Source organism: Sminthopsis crassicaudata, chromosome 4, assembly GCF_048593235.1.
Source record: "Sminthopsis crassicaudata isolate SCR6 chromosome 4, ASM4859323v1, whole genome shotgun sequence".
NCBI lineage: Eukaryota > Metazoa > Chordata > Mammalia > Dasyuromorphia > Dasyuridae > Sminthopsis > Sminthopsis crassicaudata.
In genome coordinates, this window is record NC_133620.1 from 56,427,373 (window position 1) to 56,450,005 (window position 22,633).

The window sequence follows — 22,633 nt, forward strand, 5'->3', positions numbered from 1 at the left end:
AGATTGGTCTATAATTTTCTTTCTCAGTTTTCGATCTACCAGGTTTAGGTATCAGTACCATGTCTGTGTCATAAAAGGAATTTGGTAGGACTCCTTCATCCCCTATTTTTTCAAATAATTTATATAACATTGGGGCTAATTGTTCTTTAAATGTTTGGTAGAATTCACATGTGAATCCATCTGGCCCTGGGGATTTTTTCCTGGGGAGTTGATTAATAGCTTGTTCTATTTCTTTTTCTGAAATGGGACTATTTAAGCAATTTATCTCCTCCTCTGTTAATCTAGGGAGCCTATATTTTTGGAGGAAGTCATCCATTTCACTTAAGTTATCAAATTTATTGGCATAAAGTTGGGCAAAGTAACTCCTTATTATTTCTCTAATTTCCTCTTCATTGGTGGAAAGATCCCCCTTTTCATTTGTAAGACTATCAATTTGATTTTCCTCTTTCTTTTTTTTGATCAAATTTACCAAAGGTTTATCTATTTTATTGGCTTTTTCATAAAACCAACTCTTGGTTTTATTTATTAATTCAATAGTTTTTTTACTTTCAATTTTATTGATTTCTCCTTTTAATTTTTGTATTTCGAGTTTAATTTTTGGTTGGGGGTTTATAATTTGGTCTTTTTCTAGCCTTTTAAGTTGTAAGCCCAATTCGTTAATCTTCTCTTTCTCAATTTTCTTCAAATAAGCCTCTATAGATATAAAATTTCCCCTTATTACCGCTTTAGCTGCATCCCAAAGATTTTGATATGATGTCTCATCATTATCATTATCTTGGGTGAAATTGTTAATTGTTTCTATAATTTGCTCTTTCACCCAGTCATTCTTTAAGATGAGATTATTCAGTTTCCAATTACTTTTTGGTCTATTTACCCCTAACTTTTTACTGAATGTAGCTTTTATTGCATTGTGATCTGAGAAGAAGGCATTTATTATTTCTGCCTTCCTACATTTAATTTTGAGATCTTTATGTCCTAGTATATGGTCAATTTTTGTATAGGATCCATGAACTGCTGAGAAGAAAGTATATTCCTTCCTATTGCCATTCAGTTTTCTCCAAAGGTCTATCATACCTAGTTTTTCTAATGTTCTATTTACTTTTTTAATTTCTTTCTTGTTTGTTTTGTGGTTTGATTTGTCTAAATCTGAGAGTGCAAGGTTGAGATCTCCCACTATTATAGTTTTACTGTCTATTTCTTCTTGCAGTTCTCTTAACTTTTCCTTTAGAAAGTTAGATGCTATACCACTTGGTGCATATATGTTTAGTATTGATATGGCTTCATTATTTATGCTACCTTTCAGCAGGATATAGTTTCCTTCCTTATCTTTTTTAACGAGATCTACTTCTGCTTTTGCTTGATCTGAGATAAGGATAGCTACCCCTGCTTTTTTGGCTTTACCTGAAGCATAATAGGCTCTGTTCCAACCTTTTACCTTTACTCTGTATGTATCTCCCTGCTTTAAGTGTGTTTCCTGTAGGCAACATATTGTAGGGTTCTGCTTTTTGATCCAATCTACTATCCGTCTCCGTTTGATGGGATCGTTCATCCCATTTACATTTACAGTTAAAATTACTAATTCTGTATTTCCTGCCATCGTATTATCCCCAGATTATGCTTTTTTCCCTTGACCCCCCTGATCCCCCTCCCCGATATTTAATTTACAGACCCCCCTTGTGACGCGCAACCCTCCCTCTTTTTTTTTTTTTTTAGGATCCCTCCCCCCTCCCTCCAAGTCCCTTCACTTATTCCCCTTTTCCTTTTCCCTTTTCCTCTCCCCCCTTTTAATGAGGTGAGAGAAAATTCTCTGAAAAACAAATATGTTAATTATTTACTCTTTGAGCCTCTTCTGATGAGAGTAAGATTCACACAATGATTCTCCCCCTCACTAAGTTCCCTCAGATATGGTGTATTTTCTATGTCTCTTCCTGGGATGTAGTTTCCCTCTTTTTATCACTCCTTCCCCTTTTTCTGAACCGACCTCCTTCCCTTTACTACACCCCCCTTTTTTTCTTTTATATCAGTAAAATCAAATTATCCTTGAGTATTTTTTATATACCCACAACAGAGTTACAGTTCTCAAGGGTTCTGTGTACCTTTTTCTGTTTCTCTTCAGTCTTGTGGATGTAGATCAAATTTTTTGTTTAAGTCTGGTTTTTTTCTTAGAAACATATAGAATTCCTCTGTTTCATTGAATGACCATCTTCTTCCGTGGAAAAAGATGCTAAACTTAGCTGGGTAGTTCATTCTTGGTTGCAGTCCTTGATCTTTTGCCTTACGGAATATCAGGTTCCAGGCCCTTCTATCTTTTAATGTGGAGGCAGCCAGATCTTGGGTGACCCTTATTGTGGCACCTTGGTATTTAAATTGTTTTTTTCTAGCTGCTTGCAGGATTTTCTCCTTTGTGTGGTAATTCTGCAGCTTAGCCACAATATTCCGTGGTGTTCTTTTTTTAGGGTCTATTTCAGAAGGAGTTCGATGAATTCTTTCCACATCTACTTTCCCTTCTGTTTCTATTATCTCTGGACAGTTCTCTTTGATAATTTCCTGTAAAATAGAATCTAGGCTCTTTTTTTGGTCATAGTTTTCTGGAAGTCCAATAATCCGCAGATTATCTCTCCTAGATCTATTTTCCAGGTCTATAGATTTTCCCAGTAAGTATTTGACGTTGTTCTCCAGCTTCTCATTTTTTTTGTTTTGTTTGACTGATTCTTGGGTTCTCTGTGAATCATTCATTTCTATTTGTTCCATCCTGACTTTTAAGGAGTTATTTTCTTCTTTCACAGTTTTTAGTTCTTTTTGTAAATGCCCAATTTCGTTTTTAAATGAATTATTTTGCTCTATTGAATTTTTTTCCATTTCCCTAATTTTTTTTTTTTGAGAATTATTTTCTTTTTCCAATTCAGAAATTCTATTTTCTTGAGACTTTTTTATCTTTTCCAATTCAGAAATCCTACTTTCCTGTGTTTTTTTAACCTTTTCTAATTCACTAATTTTGTTTCCCTGCATCTCCTGTGAATTCTTTATTTTTTCCAACTCCAATTTCAGGACGTTGTTATTTTCTATCATAACTTCCCTTTCCTTGCCCCATTTTTCTTCAATCTCCCTCAATTTCTTAAGAGCTTCTTCTAGGAGAGAGTTATGTGATGGGGGGCAGGAATCGTTCCCCTTTAGGTTGTTATCTTCTGAATCTTTGCTGTTAACTTCCTCGGGGTTGGATACCCGCTCTTTCTCTGTATAGAAGGAATCTATAGTTTTTCTAGCTTTTTTGCTCATACTTAAAAAATGTTTTGGGGTCTGTCCCTGGGGTAGGAAATTATTTACTTCTTTACCAGCTTCCTCCCAGACCGGATGGATGCAGCGGCCCCCGCGCCCGTGCTAAGAGAGAGCTCTGGGAGAGAGTTCCCCACCCCCTCCCTGGAAGTGCCTCAGAGGTGATTAGCACTGCTGTGCTTTGAGGGCGTAGAATAGTGAAGACAGCAAGAAGCTCAGCCTATGTGTCCGGGTGAGTGGATGTCTGCAGCAGGTGACGTGAGAAGCCCCTGCGCTCAAACTGGAAGTGTCTGCCAGAAACCGCGGTCCCTAGTTCAAAGGTTCCGCTTCTCTGGGACTTCCTGGAGCTGAGTTCCACTCCCTCCAGCTAAGCTAGGCCGTGTGTGTTGCCTTGGGCCGTATCCACCCACTTGTCAGTCTCTTAACTATTCTCAGGAGGTAGCTGAGGCCACACCCCCTGGTGCCGAGTCTGCCCCAGGGTGGGGGGGGGGGGAAATCTAATCTGAGTTTTAAAATATTTTGGCTTTCTCTTCTGAACTGCTAAATAATTAGCAGAGAAGAGCTAACAGCCTGTGCCAGATTCCTTTACCTCAGTGGCTTCTCTGATCCCAGAGCCCTTCCCAGCGCAATGGGCGCAGTGTGCCCCTACCCCACCGTCTGTGCTGGTCTTTCTTATTCCTCCCCTGAGAACTGACCTTTCCTGTTGAAACTCCAGATTCTCTTCAGCTGGTAAGTCGTGCTTCCAGTCCTTGTGGTATCTATCAGTCCTGAGCTAATTTTGAGACTTAATTTATCTAATTGGTTGTGAGGGAGTGAGGACGTTCACTGAGTAGTGTGTTTCTTCTCCGCCATCTTGGCTCCGCCCCCCATCTTTCATTCTTGAAGAGGACCATAAAGAAGATGATGTTATAACATTCATGTGAATTGGAAGGAAATGAAGCAGAACTATGCAAAGTCACTAGCCTCCCTCTTTCCTTCAGAGCCATTTAGACCAGGATGACCAGAGATGGCCTTAGAGGCAGTGGGAAAACTTTGCCTTTTTAAGCTAAGGCCTTTCTCAGGTCTCAGTTTGACTGAGGCAATGCCCATTTAGTGATTAAAGCTAGATAAGAATTGAGGCAAAAATGGTCTCTTTTAGCTGAATAAAAAAGTCAATCTGGAAAGAGAAGACCCTCAGGGTTTCGGGCCCAAACAGACACAATTTTGCATTTACACTTTGTGCCATAAGAACCCAAACAATGACCAAGTGAGGTTTAGGGTCTGGATCTACTGTTGGCTAATCAATAAGAGCCAGAGTGATTTAGACCTTTTTTTTTTTTTTTCCCCCCCTGAGACAATTGGAGTTAAGTGACTTGCCCAGGGTCACACAGCTAGGAAATCTTAAATGTCTGATTCTAGATCCTCCTGACTTCAGGGCTGGTGCTCTACCCACTGTAACACCTAGCTGTCCCTCAGAGTGATTTAAATTTAAGGCATGATCCTTATGAAAGATATTTAGCCTGAAAATCGCAAGATATCTTGTGAGGTTTTAGCAATCAAAATTTACATTTCTTTGAACAGAGCACTTGTAGATAAGGATATGATACCCTATGTAGACAGTAAATGAGGTAAGGAGGGAAGGAGGGAAGGAGGGAAGGAAGGAAGGAACAAAGGAAGGAAGGAAGGAAGGAAAGAAAGAAGGAAGGAAGGAAGGAAAGAAGGAAAGAAGAAAGGAAGGAAGGAGCTGTGTTGCCTAACTGGAATTGATCCTGTGTGGGGCAGCTCCTACTACTCCCAGATTGTTGTTTGTTCTCCATTCTTGAAAAGGACTATGACTTCAGAAAGGTAATGAAAATAACAACCACAACAGCCACGACTTGCAAATGAATTGGATTTAATTGAGGGAGGGCTGTGCAAAATCACTAGTCTCTTACTCTCTCCTTTGGAACCATCTGGTCCAGTAGCCAGATATAAATCAGGATGACTGGAGATGGTCCTCAATTATCTGTTACAGCTATGTACTATTTCTATTTCTCCTTTCAATTAAATTAAATTAAACATGTGCTTATTGAACACTTACCATATACCAAAGCATGGTGATACAATTGAATCCCTTCCCCACTTCCCACTAATCCTCAACTTGTTTTAGAGTTTAGGATCTGTGCTAGAGAATCATGCAACTATATTTCCCAGGATCACTCCAAATTCTTCTTACCTACTCTCAACTGGATTCTCACTGATACATGTTTTCATTTATGTCTGGCTCTTTATGACTACATTTGGAATCTTCTTGGAAAAGATGATGGAACAATTTACCATTTCCCTCTCTAGCTCACTTTACACATGAGGAAACTGAGGAAAACAAGATTAAGTAACTTGCTGAGGATCACACAGCTACTAAAGTGCCTGAGGCCATATTTGAACTCAAGAAGTCTCCTTGATTCTAGGCTTGGCACTCTATCCATTGCAGGACTTAGCTTCCCATCACTAATTTTTAGCAATTCTTTTTATTTATTTCTGACTGAATGAAGGTTAAATTATCTATGGATAAATATTAAGAGCCTACTATGTGCCAGATGTTATGCTAACTTCTTTGGAAAAATCATCTCATTTGGTTCTTATTGGGACATTGGGAAATAGGCACTATTCTGACTTCTATTTTACAACTGAGGAGCATTAAGTGATTTGCTAGGGGTTCAGTAGCTGGAAAGTGAGTGGATTTTAACTCATTTTTCCTGGCTCCAGGCCCAGTACTCTATCCTTTGTGTCACCTCGCTGCCAGGGAAGTAAGAGCAGAGGGACAGTCTATGAAGTTATTTTTGCCACCTGAGGGGTAGAGTTCCCACCTGTTTCTCTTTTTGAGATGTCATTAGGAAGAAATTGCACATATTTAACTTGGCTTCCCGTGACTTCTGTAGATTCCACTGCACCCACAACGACACAGTTCCACTCCTAAGCATGCATGACCAAGAAAAGCAGCCCAGTGGTTTTCACTTCTCTGAGAGTGGTCGGGTTTTTTCTTCAGTGAAAGGCAAGCCAGTTCCCTCCCCCCTTCCCCCCTCGCCCCAGTGTCTTTTGTGCTCTGCAGACAGTAGGGAAAAACAAAACAAAACAAAACACAAAAGCTTTGTGTGTGAATGTTCAGGGGTGAGGAAGTTAATAAGCGCTTGCAGGAGCCACAGAAACCCACATCTCAATTGTTGATGTCCCTCTCCTCCCTTTTCCACCTCAAACTGATGATTTCTACTCCACAGCGCCCTCTCCCTTTGAAAAAGACGGGGCTGTGGTCCCGCCGGGGCTTCGATAGGATGCGGAATTACGGTTTGTCTGCTAGTTCTCTGTTTACGAAGCTCCACGTAGCTTTTAAGGCTGGGTCACGAGCTAAAGTTCGAGACTTTGCATCAGCAAGAAGCTCCTTGTTTATTTCAAGGCATTGAAAGGGAGGCTGCCGCAGTCCCCAGGGACGTTTTAGCTTTTCACAGAGAAACCTCCCCCTGAGGAGCGGCGTGCAGACTGATGCCTCACAGAGCTTTCATGTATCCAGGCAACAGAGCTCGAGGGAGTCTTCGGGTCGGAAGCCGCAGGCGTACTCAACCTGCTTTACCTGAGTCGAGGTGCAAAACGCTTCGATGTTCTGGGAGACAATTTGGAACTAGTTGAGGGAAGGCTTGGGAATAGACATAGTGATGTCACCACCCGGCACGTACCCCAAACAGGACATATCCGGAGGGTGGATTCCCAGATACAAAAATATTTTGGAGCCTCTTTTCTGATCGCCAGAAAACTGGAAACGTTCTTTTGAAAGAAGTGGCTGAAATGGAGGAGTGTGAGCAATATGAGGACTTCTGAAACTTTTCCCACTTTTGAACCCCTTTCACTTGAGGAATTTTTATATGGACCTGGATAAATAGATATCCAAATCAGTTACTGATAAACCCCCATAATTTAGTAATCCCCACATTCACTTAAGTGATCATCCCATATGTGTCAAAGCCCATAGTTTAAGAAACTTTGGTTATATATGACTAGTGTGATACATTTTTTTAAATTGAGATTTTACTTTATTTTTCAGTTTCCCATTTTTCTAGGTAGAAAAGATCAGAAAATTTTATTTAGAGTTTTTTCCTCCCTCCCTCCCTTCCTTCCTTCCTTCTTTCCTTCTTTCCTCCCTCCATTCCTTTCTCCCTCCCTTCTTCCTCCCTTTCTCCCTCCCTTCTTCCTCCCTTTTCTCCTCCCTCCTCCCTCCCTTCTCTCCTCCCTTCTCCCTCCCTTCTTTTCTCCCTCTATTCCTTTCTCCCTTCTTTCCTCCCTCTATTCCTTTCTTCCTCCCTCCCTCCCTCCCTCCCTTCCTTCCTTCCTTCCTTCCTTCCTTCCTTCCTTCCTTCCTTCCTTCCTTCCTTCCTTCCTTCCTTCCTTCCTTCCTTCCTTCCTTCCTTTCCTTCCTTTCCTTCTTTCCTTCCTTCCTTCCTTCCTTCCTTCCTTCCTTCCTTCCTTCCTTCCTTCCTTCCTTCCTTCCTTCCATCCATCCTTTCCTTCCTTTCCTTCCTTCCTTCCTTCCTTCCTTCCTTCCTTCCTTCCTTCCTTCCTTCCTTCCTTCCTTCCTTCCTTCCTTCCTTCCTTCCTTCCTTCCTTCCTTCTTCCTTCCCTCCCTCCTTCTTTTCTCCCTTCCTTCCTGAAGAAAAAGTATTCACTGTCAAACAAGGCAAATGCATTGATTTGTTTTGTTTTACTTTGTAATAAGGAAGGGCTTGGGTGAAGTAATTTGTAAACCACAGATATAAAAACAATTTATTCATAGAACAGTTATTTTTTTTTCAGAAAAGAAAGAAAACCAGCAAACTTTGACCATACATGGGCTTGCTTTTGGCACTTAGAAAATCTTAGTCATTTATAGAACAGACTGTGACTCATTCTTTATGATGAAGGATATACAAAGATGGGTAGCAGGTACTTCTTGCCATAGAAGACATATAGAAAAAAATCTGATGCTTTCACATGTCCTTACAGCTGGGTGTCACAATGAATAGAACTTTTGTGAGCATCAGATGAGACAATAATTGGAAAGCACTTAGCATAGTAACTGGCATAGAGTCAGCTCTATAGAAATGTTAGCTATTTAGCTATGCTTGTTTTTTTATTTTTCAGCATTAGCTTACAATGCAAAATGAGCTGTTATGTTCTACAGGGAGGAATGTAAAATTGATCCTACCTCCCTAACATTCTCCAAAGTTTCCCTTTATGAAAGGTTCATACTTTCAACTCATCTGTAAATTTCCTACTAGCTTCCTTTTTTATTTTTGTTTTTGATTTCACCAATATCATTCTTGTCTCCAACCCTCTTGTAAATTTTGCCTTCCTATTTTTATTTTTCAGTTTTCTTTTGTACATTGTCTTCTGTCATGAGATAGTAAGCTCCTTGAGGGCAGGGATTACCTTTGTTTTTCTTATTTGCATTCCCAGTTGCTTAGCACAGTGCCTGGCACATAAATGGGTATTCATTGTTTATATAACATTTTACTTGTCTCTATATAAATGGATTGGTGGGCTTGAGATCCTGGCTACCATATTTTTCTATGCCCCATAGCTAAAGACATGAGACAAGTGAATCATTTACCTTGTCTTTGTTAATGGTTCTGCCAACTTTGTCTCATTTGTTGATATGCCTACATTACCTACAGTAAGGTTTTTTCAGCAAGTATTTTCACCAGTCTTTCTCTTTTTTTAAATAATAGCTTTTTTATTTTCAAAATACATGCAAAGATAATTTTCAACATTTACCCTTGTAAAATCTTGTGTTCCAACTTTTTCTCCTTCCATTCTCCCCACTTCCTCCTTTAGACAGCAAGTAATCCAAGGTATGTTAAATATGTGCAGATCTTCTATACATATTCCCACAATTATCATGCTACATAAGAAAAATCAGATCAACAAGGAAAAATGAGAAAAATAAAAAGCAAGCAAGAGAAAATAACAAAAAGTGAAAATACTATGCTGTGATTCATATTCAATCCCCACAGTCCTCTTTCTGGATGCAAATGACTCTCTCCATCATAAGTCTGTTGAAATTGGCCTGAATCACCTCATTGTTGGAAAGAGCTGCATCCATCAAAGTTGATTATCACATAATCTTCTTGTTGCTATGTACAATGTTCTTTTGGTTCTACTCACTTCACTTAGCATCAGTTCATGAAAGTCTCTTCAGGCCTCTATGAAATCATCCTGCGGATTGGTTCTTATAGAACAATAACAACCTATAAGTCACATACCATAACTTATTCAGCCATTCCTCAACCGATGGACATTTGCTCAGTTTTCAGTTCCTTGCCACTATAAAAATGCTGCTATATATATTTTTGCACATGTTCCCCAATCTTTCTTTGTGAAGAAATCACTTAATTTTTAAAGAAAATAATTTTGTGTGAAGTATTCATAATGTATCAAAGGAATCAAGCATCAATCAAGAAACCAGGGATTGAAATGAGGAAATCATTCATTTATACATAGCAATTTGGAAGGACTGAAGATATATAAAGAAGCACAAAATACTTTGATGTTTAAGAGATAATTGGGAGTCTTAAGAAGGAAAGGAGAGAAAAATAAATTTGGAAGTGTATAAAACAGCAAATACAATTTTAGTTAGGACAAAGTGAGTCAATTTAATATGTTTAGTCCTTATACTGAGTAAGAGAAAGGTCTGAAAAGGTGATTAAGATGATTAAAGATGATTAAAAGATAATAAAAGGTATTCTCAGTTACATATAAATTGTAAATTATGGTACAGGATCAATGATAATGGTCTAATATATCATGGGGTATGAAAAATATTAGAAATTCATGTGTTTATATTTAAGAACATAATTTAAAACACTCCAAGTATGTATATATATATATTATATTTTACTTATTTTAAAGTATATTTCATGGTTTATAAGGATAAAATATTGGATGTCTATTACTCTACTGTCTTCAACTAGTTTCAGGTTTTTATTTTGAACAACATAGTCTAACCATTATATTTGTAGTATCCTAATGAGATTTTCTAACTACCTGTCATCATCTCTCAAGGGCAAAGGTGCACATAGGAAATCGGTGATATGGGATTTGAAGCCAGGTCTTCACTATGCTTTGGGATACTCTACTCAGTTTATAAATAAAGATGACACCATTTTCCCAAGGGTGATGATGGATTATACACCATCTTTCTTTCTTACAAATTTCCCTTGCAATCAGTAACACATATTTGCAAAACAGCTGGTTAGACTAAATAGTCTGTCAAAGTTGGGGACACAATTTATGAGTGTGGAATAAAGAAAGCACCTAGCCAATTTATGAGTTGGAGCCACAAATAGCATGAACAAACCAATTAATTTTATGAGCCAAATTTGGAAATGGAGAATTAGAGATGAAATGTTCTATGTTCACATTTTGAGATTGGGGAAAAGACAAATGGAAATAGCAAGATAAAGTAGGTAGGAAGTATTGTGTTTCAACTTTGTACCTAGCCAAATAGTTGAACAAATTTGATTATGGAGAATGACACTTGAATTATGGCTGAATGGTGAGCTTGTTAATTTTTCTCTAAAGTCTAAGTAGCTCTTAGCTCAGTAAGCATCTTTTAATAAATTTAACAAGCAAGTGAATGTCCATAAGGGACCATCTAGAATGGTGATAATAGATAGATAGATAGATAGAACATTTATGAAATCCTTCCAGTATGTCAGACATTGTCTTAAGCACTGAATATACAACTACAAACAAGATAGGATCTATTCTCAAGGAATGTAAATTCTAACAAGAGAAGACAATATATAAAGGGAGGTTGCAGCCCTCAAAGAACTTACATATTAATGGTAGAAAACATTTCTTTAAAAGGATCTGGAAAAGGATCAGGGGGAACCCTGATTTATAAGGGTGGGCAGGTATAATTCCCAACAAGAAGGTGAAAGCTCACCTAGAGCTTTCAGAAGTCTTAGCCAGAAGATTTAGCAATGTTTTACAAGGATGCTGTGGGGAAGAAATAAGCACTGTAGGTAGGATGTAGTCAGCATTGTGAGATGTTTTAGAAGAGAAAAAAGGCCTTGAGTTCATATCATTTGAAGATTGCTTATCCTGAAGGACCTGAGTCTACTTAGCTCAGAAGAGCAGAACATAAAGGGTAACATGTTAAATGTCTTCAAATATTTGAAAAGCTATCAAAAAGAAGGAATAAACATATTCTGCTTAGCTTGCAAGGGGGAAATGAAGAGTAATAGATGAAAATTGCAAATAGGTAAATTTAGCTTTAATGTCAGAAAATATTTCCAAACAATAAGAGCTGTCCAAGAATGGAATGGGTTGCCTCTGGAGATTTTTGTTTCCCTTTGATGGATGACCACTAATTTCGTACTCTATAGAAGACTTTCTTATTTCAGTATGGCTTAAACTAGCTAAGTCCTTGTGATTCTGTCTTATGTATATACATCTTCCATGTATATATATATATATATATATATATATATATATATATATATGTATATATGTCTTATTAGCTCCTTTAGGAAAGAAAACATGTCCATTGACTTTACTTCCAAGGGTATATTGTACACAATAAGCACCCAATAAATATTTTTCAGTGAAATTGAATCAGGTAAAAATATAATCTAAAAGCATTAAAATATTGGACTCAAAGTCCTGATTTTTGCTTATCCTGAAATTGAGGGAAAATTTGGATTTTGAGAGACTCAGAAAATGCAGTTCATATTCTTCTCAGTGATTTTTAGAGTTTTATCAGTTCTTTTTCTGGAGATAGATACATTTTTCATCATGAGTCCTTTGGAAATTTCTTTCCTTTCTTCTAATTTGGCTATATTGTTTATGTAAACCCTTTTAAATTTAATATAATTAAAGTGATCCATTTTATCTCCCATGATCCTCTCTGTCTCTTATTTGGCTATAAATTATTCCCTTATAATTATTATTATTGCTCTTATAGGTAATTTTTATGCTCCCCAAATTTGCTTTTTATATCATTCTTTAGGCCTGAATCATATGCCATTTTTGACGTTATCTGGTCAGTACATTGTTAGACCATGACTGATTTCTGTTAGATGACAATTTTTGCTCTTGAATTAATAATCTAATAGACAATATGAAAACAACTACATATAAACAATATTTTGTGTATGTATATATAATATATGTGTGTATGAGTGTGTGTATATATGTATATATACATGTATATATATACACACACACATATGTGATAAAATAGCTAAGAGAAGGAATGAAATAGTAGCAAGGGTAATTTCAAGAGACTTCTTGTACAAGATGGCATTTTAACTAGCCGTGTATGAAGGAATTCAGGGGGTGGTGATGAGATGGGAGAGAAATCCAGGCATGGGAGATAACTATTGAAAAATACCTAGCTTCTGGAGAGACAGAATGTCTAATTAAGAAGCAAGGGAGAGTGTCAATTAATTGTAGTCCATGAAGGGAATAAAGTGTAAGAAGCCCAAAAGATAGGAAGATGTTGAATTTTAATCCTGTTTGGGCCAACATGATGGAGGTAAAGAAAATAGTATCATTCAGATCTATCCCAATACCTGATTACTAAATAGCATATCTCCTTAGACAGGTGATACATATAATAAATTATACTTGACTGTAATGCATTATAATTGGGAGAGGAGCAAGAGATATAGAATAAAGTTAGAATAGAAACAATGGAAACTAGTGTCTAAACCCTGAATAGAAAGTCACTAATTAATAAATGGGCTACTTTAAATTTATTCAAAACATGCTTAATTTGAAGAAATTGATTTCTTACAGCTCATTATATACTCCCTTATCCTTTTTATTAAAAGAAAATGACAAAAATAACAATAATTAAGAAAGACAAACAAAAGTTCATTGGACATTTTTGAAACTGGCTAATTCAACATTTTTATGTTACAACACCTTCCACTCCCAAATACTTTAATTTTGAAACAACTAGGAAATATTTAAAGATTTTTAGCCATTATATAATAGAGCAATGCCCACTTATAACAAATGTTCATTTGGCCCACAGACAAGCACTTTTTCTGTTCAGCTAGTATCACATGATTAATGGCAGTCATACAATGGTTCTAGACATTTTTTGGAAGAGGGCACATTGCTTTAATAACATATCGGGGAATAAATATTTTGCTCTTTCCTCAGCTATTAGGTTGGGGAGTTATTTGCAGGGGATGATGGAGACAAATGTCTGAGCTGCCCAGGGAGTTAATCCAGTTAGATGTCTGCGACCAGAACATCTAAATAGATACATCTCCTGACAAATATACTGAAGGTCTCTGTGTGTGTGTATGTATATTTGTGTGTATATATTTGTGTCTGTCTATCTATTATACACACATACATGTATATATATTGAAGTTATACATGCATATATAAATTATATATACTGAAAGTATACCTTATATATAAAGTATATATATATAAAGTATACATTATATATGATTATCATTGATATGTATATATATATATATATATATATATACCTACATGTGTGTGTGTGTGTGTGTGTGTGTGTGTGTGTGTGTGTGTGTGTGTGTGTGTATAAACAGGGCATCACATTTTAGTAATTGTTTTTTGCTGATTTTTTGGAAAGGAAGTCTACTTGATGATTTCTATGTTACCTCACAAAGAAGCTAAGGTTGCTGAGATATAACTCAATAAACAGAAGCTCTTGGGTCTAACCCTAGCTAACTATACTTGGTCTGTTTCTATCTCTGAGGCTGCCACAGGCAAAACCAAGGATTATCTATCCATTTATCCATGCATCCATCCATCTATCTATCTATGGATGCAGATAGACATAAATATAAACATATATATATATATATACATATATATATATACATATACATATATATATACATACATATATATATATATATATATATATATATATATATATATATATATATATATATATATATATATATATATATAAATACACATAAATACACACATATATACACATATCCAAGGATATCCAGAAATTCTGGACTTGGATTTATAGACTGGTTCAGGATATCTGTATCTATATATCTATATCTATGTATTGTTTCGGGACTATTTGTCAATGGAAGGGGCAAAAGGATGAGAAAATGACATTGAGACAGAGTAGTCTAAGATAGAGTAGACTGAGAAAATCAGTGTGCCAAGTGAGACTTCTTAATGGCACAGCAGCAAAATTTTGCCTTTCCTTCTTATATGGCTCCCTCTGTGTATCAGTCTTCCTTTGGGATGTTCATCAATGAAGAATAATTCCATGATAGACACACTATAATCTGCCTGAAGTTTTAGGTGCAAAAACCATCAGAGAAGTTTGTCAATAATGAATCTTATTCTCCAGTCTCAAATAGAAAGTCCTTTGCTTGGTGTTTGAAGCGCTGCATAATGTGGTTCATTTTTATGTTTCCAGTCTTTTTACACCTTGCTCTGGTTCATAATCTGAGATCCAATGATATTGATCTCTTTGCTTCTTCTCTCACAAGACACTATCATCTGCTTTCACTGGGTTTCCTTCAGTTTTGGGGTTCTTTCCCTTCAAATTTCATCCTCCTGGCTTTCTAGGCTTCCTTCCAGTTCACCTATAAGAAGCCCTTCTCAGTATTGCTTAATCCCTTTCCTCTGTTTACTTCCAGTTTATCCTGCATCTTGTTTGTACACAGTTGTTTATGTATTATCTTCCTTGTTAAACTGATCCCCTAAAAATAAATAAACTGTGAGCTCCTTGAGAATAAGGGCTGATGATCCCCCCCCCTTTCTTTGTATACCACCATTTAACACATAGTAGGCACCTAATCACTGTTGCATGACTTTCTCAGACGTGAGATTTTATTATCTAATACCTAGAAGAACCAGCAGTTACAGCACCTTGAATTGTTGTCTTTAATCACATAGAAAACTTAGATCTGAGTTGACTTACAAAGGATTTTAATTAGGAATCTGGGTGAGGTAGAAATAGAGCAGAGAGATATGGGATTAAAAGTAGGCCTAAAAGACTCCAAATCTCTCAAAAATTATGCGTGGAGCTGATCTCTTGACTATAACAAGATTGCCTGAGCTCCATTCCTAGCACAGGTGCATGATATAACAGAGGTGCCTGTGGGTGGAGGATGCTGCTTTATCATCCTACAGAAGAGGAAATGTTGGCTTGAAAAAATAGGTTTTCTTATGGATTCCCAATGTGAGTCTTGGCTTTCTCAACATTAATTCCCTGCTTGGATTATCCTCAGAAGAATTTACAACTTAAACTCTTGATTCCTATTCAGTAATATTTGCATTTCCTGGTCTCTAGGTAGACGCAAGTAGGTGAGTCCCATGCCCCCATCCTTCTCTTTGGGCAGTTTTGCCCATCTGATATAACCCATAAAAAAGACTTTGCCTTTGTTTAACCAGACAACACCCTTCAAAAATGCCATGGTATATACTATCCCTGTTACCTGACTCTCACCAGTCCAAAACGAAGATTTTTGGGAAATTGGTAGCATGGCTGAAGAGTAAACTGATGCCAACTAATGAGAATGAAGATCCTAAATATCATATAACTATCTTGTTCAAAATCCAAGCTAAATTAGTAAAAAGCATAATCTGAATTATAGAATATTTTGCTTAAAGGATGTGGTTTTATTATTTTGAAGTTGTAGGAACTTGATATAGAACAACACTGTTGATGACTATGTCTTTCTAAGGAAATTTAAGTAATAGATTAAAATGGGTTAATAATCACATATATAATTATTTACATGCAAGTGGATGCTCCAAAATACTTGAAGCTTCTTGAAAATAGTTTTTTCTCTTAATAAAATATGCCTTCTAAAATTCTATGTATGTTTTAGACTTCTTTGATTGACTGCCTTTCTTCCATATTTAGCTTTGATTTATTATTAATGATAATAATAGTCAGCATTTACACAGAATTTTAAAGCTTGCAAAGGGCATTAAAAATATGGTCTCATTTGATCCTTACAACTATCTTGGGAGGTAGGAGCAATTAGTATCCTCATTTTTGCAGAAGAGGGAAATGAGACAAATGTTAAATGACTTGCTGATTTAAATAATGTATCAGACAGGATTTGAACTCGGATTTTTCTGTCTCTAAGACCCATTCTCTATCTACCTTGCAAACCATCATTTTCAAAAAAATTACTATAGTTTTTTAATTATTGGATTCTGAATTAATGAGATTTTATTGCCACAAATTATTCTTTTTAATTCTGGGGTGAAGAGCTGACTTTATCATATAACAAGTGTCACATCTTACTCTCTACAGTCTCTAAACCTAATATAATCTTTAATTTTACTGTGACAATTTAAATGGAGTGCAGTCAGGCATAAACTGGACATAACTGGGAGCTGTGAAGACTACTAATGTTTTGCTAAGGCATGGGGACACTTAAACAAGGGAACCAGATAGTTGGATCCATGAAGACCCAACTAGGAGAAGCCATGAGAATCAGAGTTACAGTGGTCTTCCAACCTGGAATTCCACTTTCAAGAGCCTCACTTATTGATATTATGGGTTATGGAGATTGCAAACTGAATTTCTGGGATGTTAAACAGAGTTTCATTGGCGATATTCTTCTAATTCTAAAGATTCAACTATATATTCTTTCTCTTTTTTGTTACTCTTCTAAATAAGCTCATTCTATTCTATTCTATTACTCTAAGCTATTCAGAAGATAGCTAAGCAGTACCATAGCTAGAACTCTGGTCCTGGAGTAAGAGAGACATCAACCTGACTTCAAATCTGGCCTCAAGTACTTACAAGCTGTGTCACCCTAGGTAAGTCACTTCACCCTGTCTATCTCAGTTTCCCCATCTGTAAAATGCACTAAAGAAGGAAACAGCAAATAACTCTGTTATCTCCATCAAGAAAACTCAATTGGGGTCATTAAGGGTTGGATAAGACCAAAATGACTGAACAACAACAGCAATTTTAAGTTCAGAGGCAACTATATATAGGTTATATATTGGTTGTATAGTAGATTTGGGATCAAAATAATCTGTGTTTGAGCTGTGTCACTCTGGATAAAGTCACTTAAATTTTGTGTGATTTGCTTTTCTCTTCTATAAAATGGAGATAACCTCCCAGAAGTGTCATGAACATAAAATGAGCTATTTGTAAAGCATTTTGAAAATCTAAAAGTGTTATAGAAATATGAGTTACTATTATTGTAATTATTGTATGCTTATGTCTTTGTTAGCTTGAATACTTGCAGAAGAATGTCTTTTGAGAATTACAACTTATATTTTGAGTTTTTTCAGGATAACCAAGTTGTTCCAATGCACTAAGATCTGGTTTATTGTGCCAGAGATCTGGTTCTGAATCAAGAATTACAGCTATAAGGTATTTTATACACATTTTCTTTTTTGATTCTCACAACAACCCATTGAAATGTTTATTTTCCTATTTTCAGGGTCAAAGACACTAAATTTTGGAGAAGACCAAAGGTCACAAAACTATATTGTGTGAGTTGGGATTCGAACCCCAACTTCTCTAATTCAATGCTTTTCCCAACCATATCCACATTGCTTTTGTAGAGCACATTCTACTAACAACGGTCTTTTCCTATAGGAAGTTTAATCAGTCATTTCTGTCATGTCTGACTCTCCATGAATCCATTTGGGCTTTTCCTGGTAAAGATACTAGAGTGATTTGCTGCTTCTTTCTCCAGTGCATTTTATGGATGAGGAAACTAAGGCAACAGGATCACACAGCAATTAAATGTCTGGGGCCAGATTTGAACTCTTGCCTTCTATTCACTGTGCTATCTAACTGTCCCCCTTATAGCAAGTACTTTTGATTACTGCATTAATGAAAACTGTCTCTAATTTACTGATCATGATCAAAGTGCTTCTCTGGAACTCTGGGGCAGTCATCCCATTGAGTTCTGAAGGGTTTCATATTTTTGCTATACTACTCATCCTTTTCGGACCTTGGGATTCCAAACAAATTCTTTAGTAAAACAGATCAGATAGCACAGTCATAGAACAGCATCTGACTTTTTCAAGTTGCTTGAACTGCTGGATGTGATACCAGAGCTAAGGCAGAGTAATCATATTTATGGAGACAGGGGGAAGAGAAGAATGAATAAGCAATAAACAATTGACTAGAAGTAGACTTGATCTATAGAGAAATTATAGCCTAGAGGCTCAACCTTCACTTAGGGAAAGAAAAGAGAGACGGCTGATTCTAGTAATGTTATAGATGAGTAGTGGCTGATGCTTTTATAATGAGTTTTTCCTATTAAGGGAAGAATTACATTAGGGACTGAGATTTCCTCTGCTTATTTAAAGTACAGGAGAAGTGATTTTGAGAAAACTGATTCATTTTGTTCTTTTTCTTTCTCCTTCTCTGATTTTTTTGATCTCTTTCCTTTCTCTCATCCCTAAATTACTAATTTTCTTTTTTCTTTTATTAAAATTATTCATCTTACTTCCACTTCCTCTCCACCTGACTATCCTTTTTTCATCTTCTTCTCCCTTTCGTTTATCATTCCCCATGTCTTCTCCTTATTTCCTGCCTTATTTCTTTTCTTTTACATAAGGCCCCCTACAGTCCAGTGTTTTCTTTACTGGAGTTGAGCACAGATGATAATATGGGGGTGATATATAAAATACTTTTTTAGACTTTCACATTTTTCCTGGAGGAATTGCCAGACAATGGGTTGACAGGATCCCAAATACAAACAGCATCATAAAAATAGCCTTCTTAAAAATTCACCTGGAGCAAAAAAAATCATAATTCTCTGGTTTCATATCTCACCACCACAGCTAGACTGAAATCATGTTAAAGGAGAAGTTTGCTTCTTGTAAGTGCCATTTTGTAGAATTAAAATAAAAACTCTAAATGCACTCAATTCTGGTAGAGCTGTCCTTTTTACCCATCAAGGTAAGCTTTCTTTCTTTCTGTTTTGCTACACCCACGGATTAGCTATGCAGATTATTGGCAAAGAACAGTAGCTGAGTAGCAACTGGGGGTGGGTATTGTTTTATCTGGGAAACACAAGAAAACTCCAGCATGCAAATAGTCATTTCCAACTAAGATTTACGGTATAGCTCAGCACAATAAGTGGCAGTATCTTTTTTTTTTTTTTTTAATTATATTTGCTTCTACTGGGGCTCTCACAATCCAAACTAGTTTAGCTCATGAGGATAATTGTTATTGCAATAATGTAAAAAATAATCAATTGCTCATACCTCTCTATAAAGCTTTAAGGTTTACAAAATGCCTTCCTCACAATGCCTCTGAAAGATAAGAGAACAATGAGTTTTTAAATATAGGACCCAAGGCTTAGGGAGGGTAAGGGACTTATCAGTTAAAAAATCTGACACATTTACAAAGAGTCAGAGGTGGATAATAAAACTTGCCCAGTTTTTTATTTACTAGAATTGTTCTAGGGGTTTTTTATGTTTCTATTACTAATTTCACGTTATTGTAGCTGATTTTTTGGGGGACTTAGAAAGTACAGAGGCATAGAAACAGCAAGATAGACCAGAACATTCTAAGAATTAGATTTTTATTTGGTTAATTTGAACAAAAACCAAACAAATCACACAAGTTAAAGGCTTAATTTGAGATTTCCCAAGGTCATGGGGAGAGTGGTAAGGGTAAAGGGGATAAGAATACTTCTAGAATACTAATAGTTTAAATACCTTCTCAGATACTTATTAACTTGATGATCCTGGACAAAGAATTTGAGTTCTCTCAGCCTTAGTTTTCTCATCTATTAAAAAGGATAATAATAATAATACCTACCCCTCCAAAGTTGTTGTGGTAATGAGACAATAAATAAAAATAATTTTTATAAATCTTGAAGTTCTATAGATAAGCGTTCTTAAAGTGTGGTCCAGAGAATACTGGGAGGTCCAAAACTTTCATAAGGTCTACAAATTCAAAATTATTTTTTTATTGCTAACATAGTAAATATCTATAAACATAACCTACCAAAACCAAAATTCTTTGGACAGCTCCTCAATAATTTTTTTTATAGCATAAAGATACTGAACACAAAAGTTTGAAAGTCTTGGCAATAGATGATGGCTCTTGTTGTTATTATGGCCATGGCATAGACAAGAATATACTTGATTCTCTGGAGGGTTTAGCTATCAGATAGTCTCTTGGTCTTGTATTAGATGATCATGGAATACTAGAATAACAAATTTGTTTTCTTTTTATTATAACTTTTTATTGACAGTACATATGCATGGGTAATTTTTTTTTTTTTTACAATATTATCCCTTGCACTCACTTTTGTTCCCCTCCTTCCCTTCACCTCCTCCCCTAGATGGCAGGCATCTTACACATGTTAAATATGTTATAGTATATCCTAGATACAATATATGCGTGGAAAACCAAACCGTTCTCTTGTTGCACAGGAAGAATTGGATGCAGAAGGTAAAAATAATCTGGGAAGAAAAACAAAAATGCAAATGGTTTACACTCATTTCGCAGCGTTCCTTCTCTGGGTGTAACTGATTGTGTCCATCACTGATCAATTGGAACTAAATTAGATCTTCTCTTTGTTGAAGATCTCCACTTTCATCAGAATACATCCTCGTACAGTATTGTTGTTGAAGTATATAGTGATCTTCTGGTTTTGCTCATTTCACTCAGCATCAGTTCATGTAAGTCTTTCCAAGTCTCTCTGTATTCATCCTGCTGGTCATTTCTTACAGAACAATAATATTCCATAACATTCATATACCACAATTTACCCAACCATTCTCCAATGGATGGGCATAGATTCATTTTCCAGTTTCTCAACACTACAAAAAAGGGCTGCCACAAACATTTTGGCACATACAGGTTCCTTTCCCTTCTTTAGTATCTCTTTGGGATACAAGCCCAGTAGTAACACTGCTGGATCAAAAGGTATGCACAGTTTGATAACTTTTTGGGCATAGTTCCAAATTGCTCTCCAGAATGGTTGGATTTGTTCACATCCCCTCCAACATTCATTATTAATTTTTCCTGTCATCTTAGTCAATCTGACACTACACTACCATGTAGTGGTATCTCAGAGTTGTCTTAATTTGCATTTCTCTGATCAGTAGTGATTTGTAACACTCTTTCATATGAGTGGAAATAATTTCTATTTCATCATCTGAAAATTGTCTGTTCATATCCTTTGACCATTTATCAATTGGAGAATGGTTTGATTTCTTATAAATTAGAGTTAATTCTCTCTATATTTTGGAAATGAGGTCTTGATCATAACTATAACTGTAAAAATATTTCCCCAGTTTGTTGCTTCCCTTCTAATCTTGTTGCATTAGTTTTGTTTGTACAAAGGCTTTTTAATTAGAAATAATCAAAATTTTCTATTTTGTGATCAGTAATAATCTCTGGTTCTTCTTTGGTCACAAATTCCTTCCTCCTCCACAAGTCTGAGAGGTAAACTATCCTATGTTCCTCTAATTTATTTATGATCTTGTTCTTTATGCCTAAATCATGGACCCATTTTGACCTTATCTTGGTGTATGATGTTAAGTGTGGGTCCATGCTTAATTTTTGCCATACTAATTTCCACTTTTCCCAGCAGTTTTTGTTAAATAATGAATTCTTATCCCAAAAGATGAGATCTTTGGGTTTGTCAAACACTAGATTGCTATAATTATTGACTATTTTGTCCTGTGAAACTAACCTATTCCACTGATCAACTAATCTATTTCTTAGCCAATACCAAATGATTTTGGTGATTGCTGCTTTATAATATAGTTTTAGATCAGGTACAGCTAGGCCACTTTCTTTTGATTTTTTTTTTTCATTAATGCCCTTGAAATTCTCTACCTTTTGTTCTTCCATATGAATTTTGGTGTTATTTTTTTCTAGGTCATTAAAATAGTTTCTTGGGATTCTGATTGGTATAGACTAAATAAATAGATTAGTTTAGGTAGTATTGTCATCTTTGTTATATTTACTTGACCTTTCTAAGAGCACTTAATATTTTTCCAATTATTTAAATCTGATTTTATTTGTGTGGCAAGTGTTTCATAAATTTGCTCATATAATTCCTGACTTTCCTTTGGTAGGTAGATTCCCAAATATTTTATACTATCGACCATTATTTTCAATGGAATTTCTCTTTGTATCTCTTGCTGTTGGATTGTGTTGGTAATGTATAAAAATGCTGAGGATTTATGTGGATTTATTTTGTATCCTTCAACTTTGCTAAAGTTGTGAATTATTTCTAATAGCTTTTTAGTAGAATCTCTGGGGTTCTCTAAGTATACCATCATATCATCTGCAAAGAGTGATAATTTGATTTCCTCATTACCTACTGTTATTCCTTTAATCTCTTTCTCGAGTCATTGTTGAGGTTAGTGTTTCTAATACGATAATGAA

The 22,633-nt window shown here is 36.0% G+C and overlaps 1 long non-coding RNA gene across 1 annotated transcript in view; it reads left to right on the forward strand.

The window, feature by feature from the left end:
• The window catches only part of LOC141540538 (uncharacterized), a 146,132-nt gene extending 125,434 nt beyond the window's left edge, over positions 1–20,698 (forward strand). The window contains exons 3-4 of the long non-coding RNA XR_012481577.1: positions 16,954–17,067; positions 20,665–20,698. This is a non-coding gene — a long non-coding RNA (uncharacterized LOC141540538). The remainder of the gene's footprint in view (positions 1–16,953; positions 17,068–20,664) is intronic.
• The last annotated feature ends 1,935 nt before the right edge of the window (positions 20,699–22,633 follow it).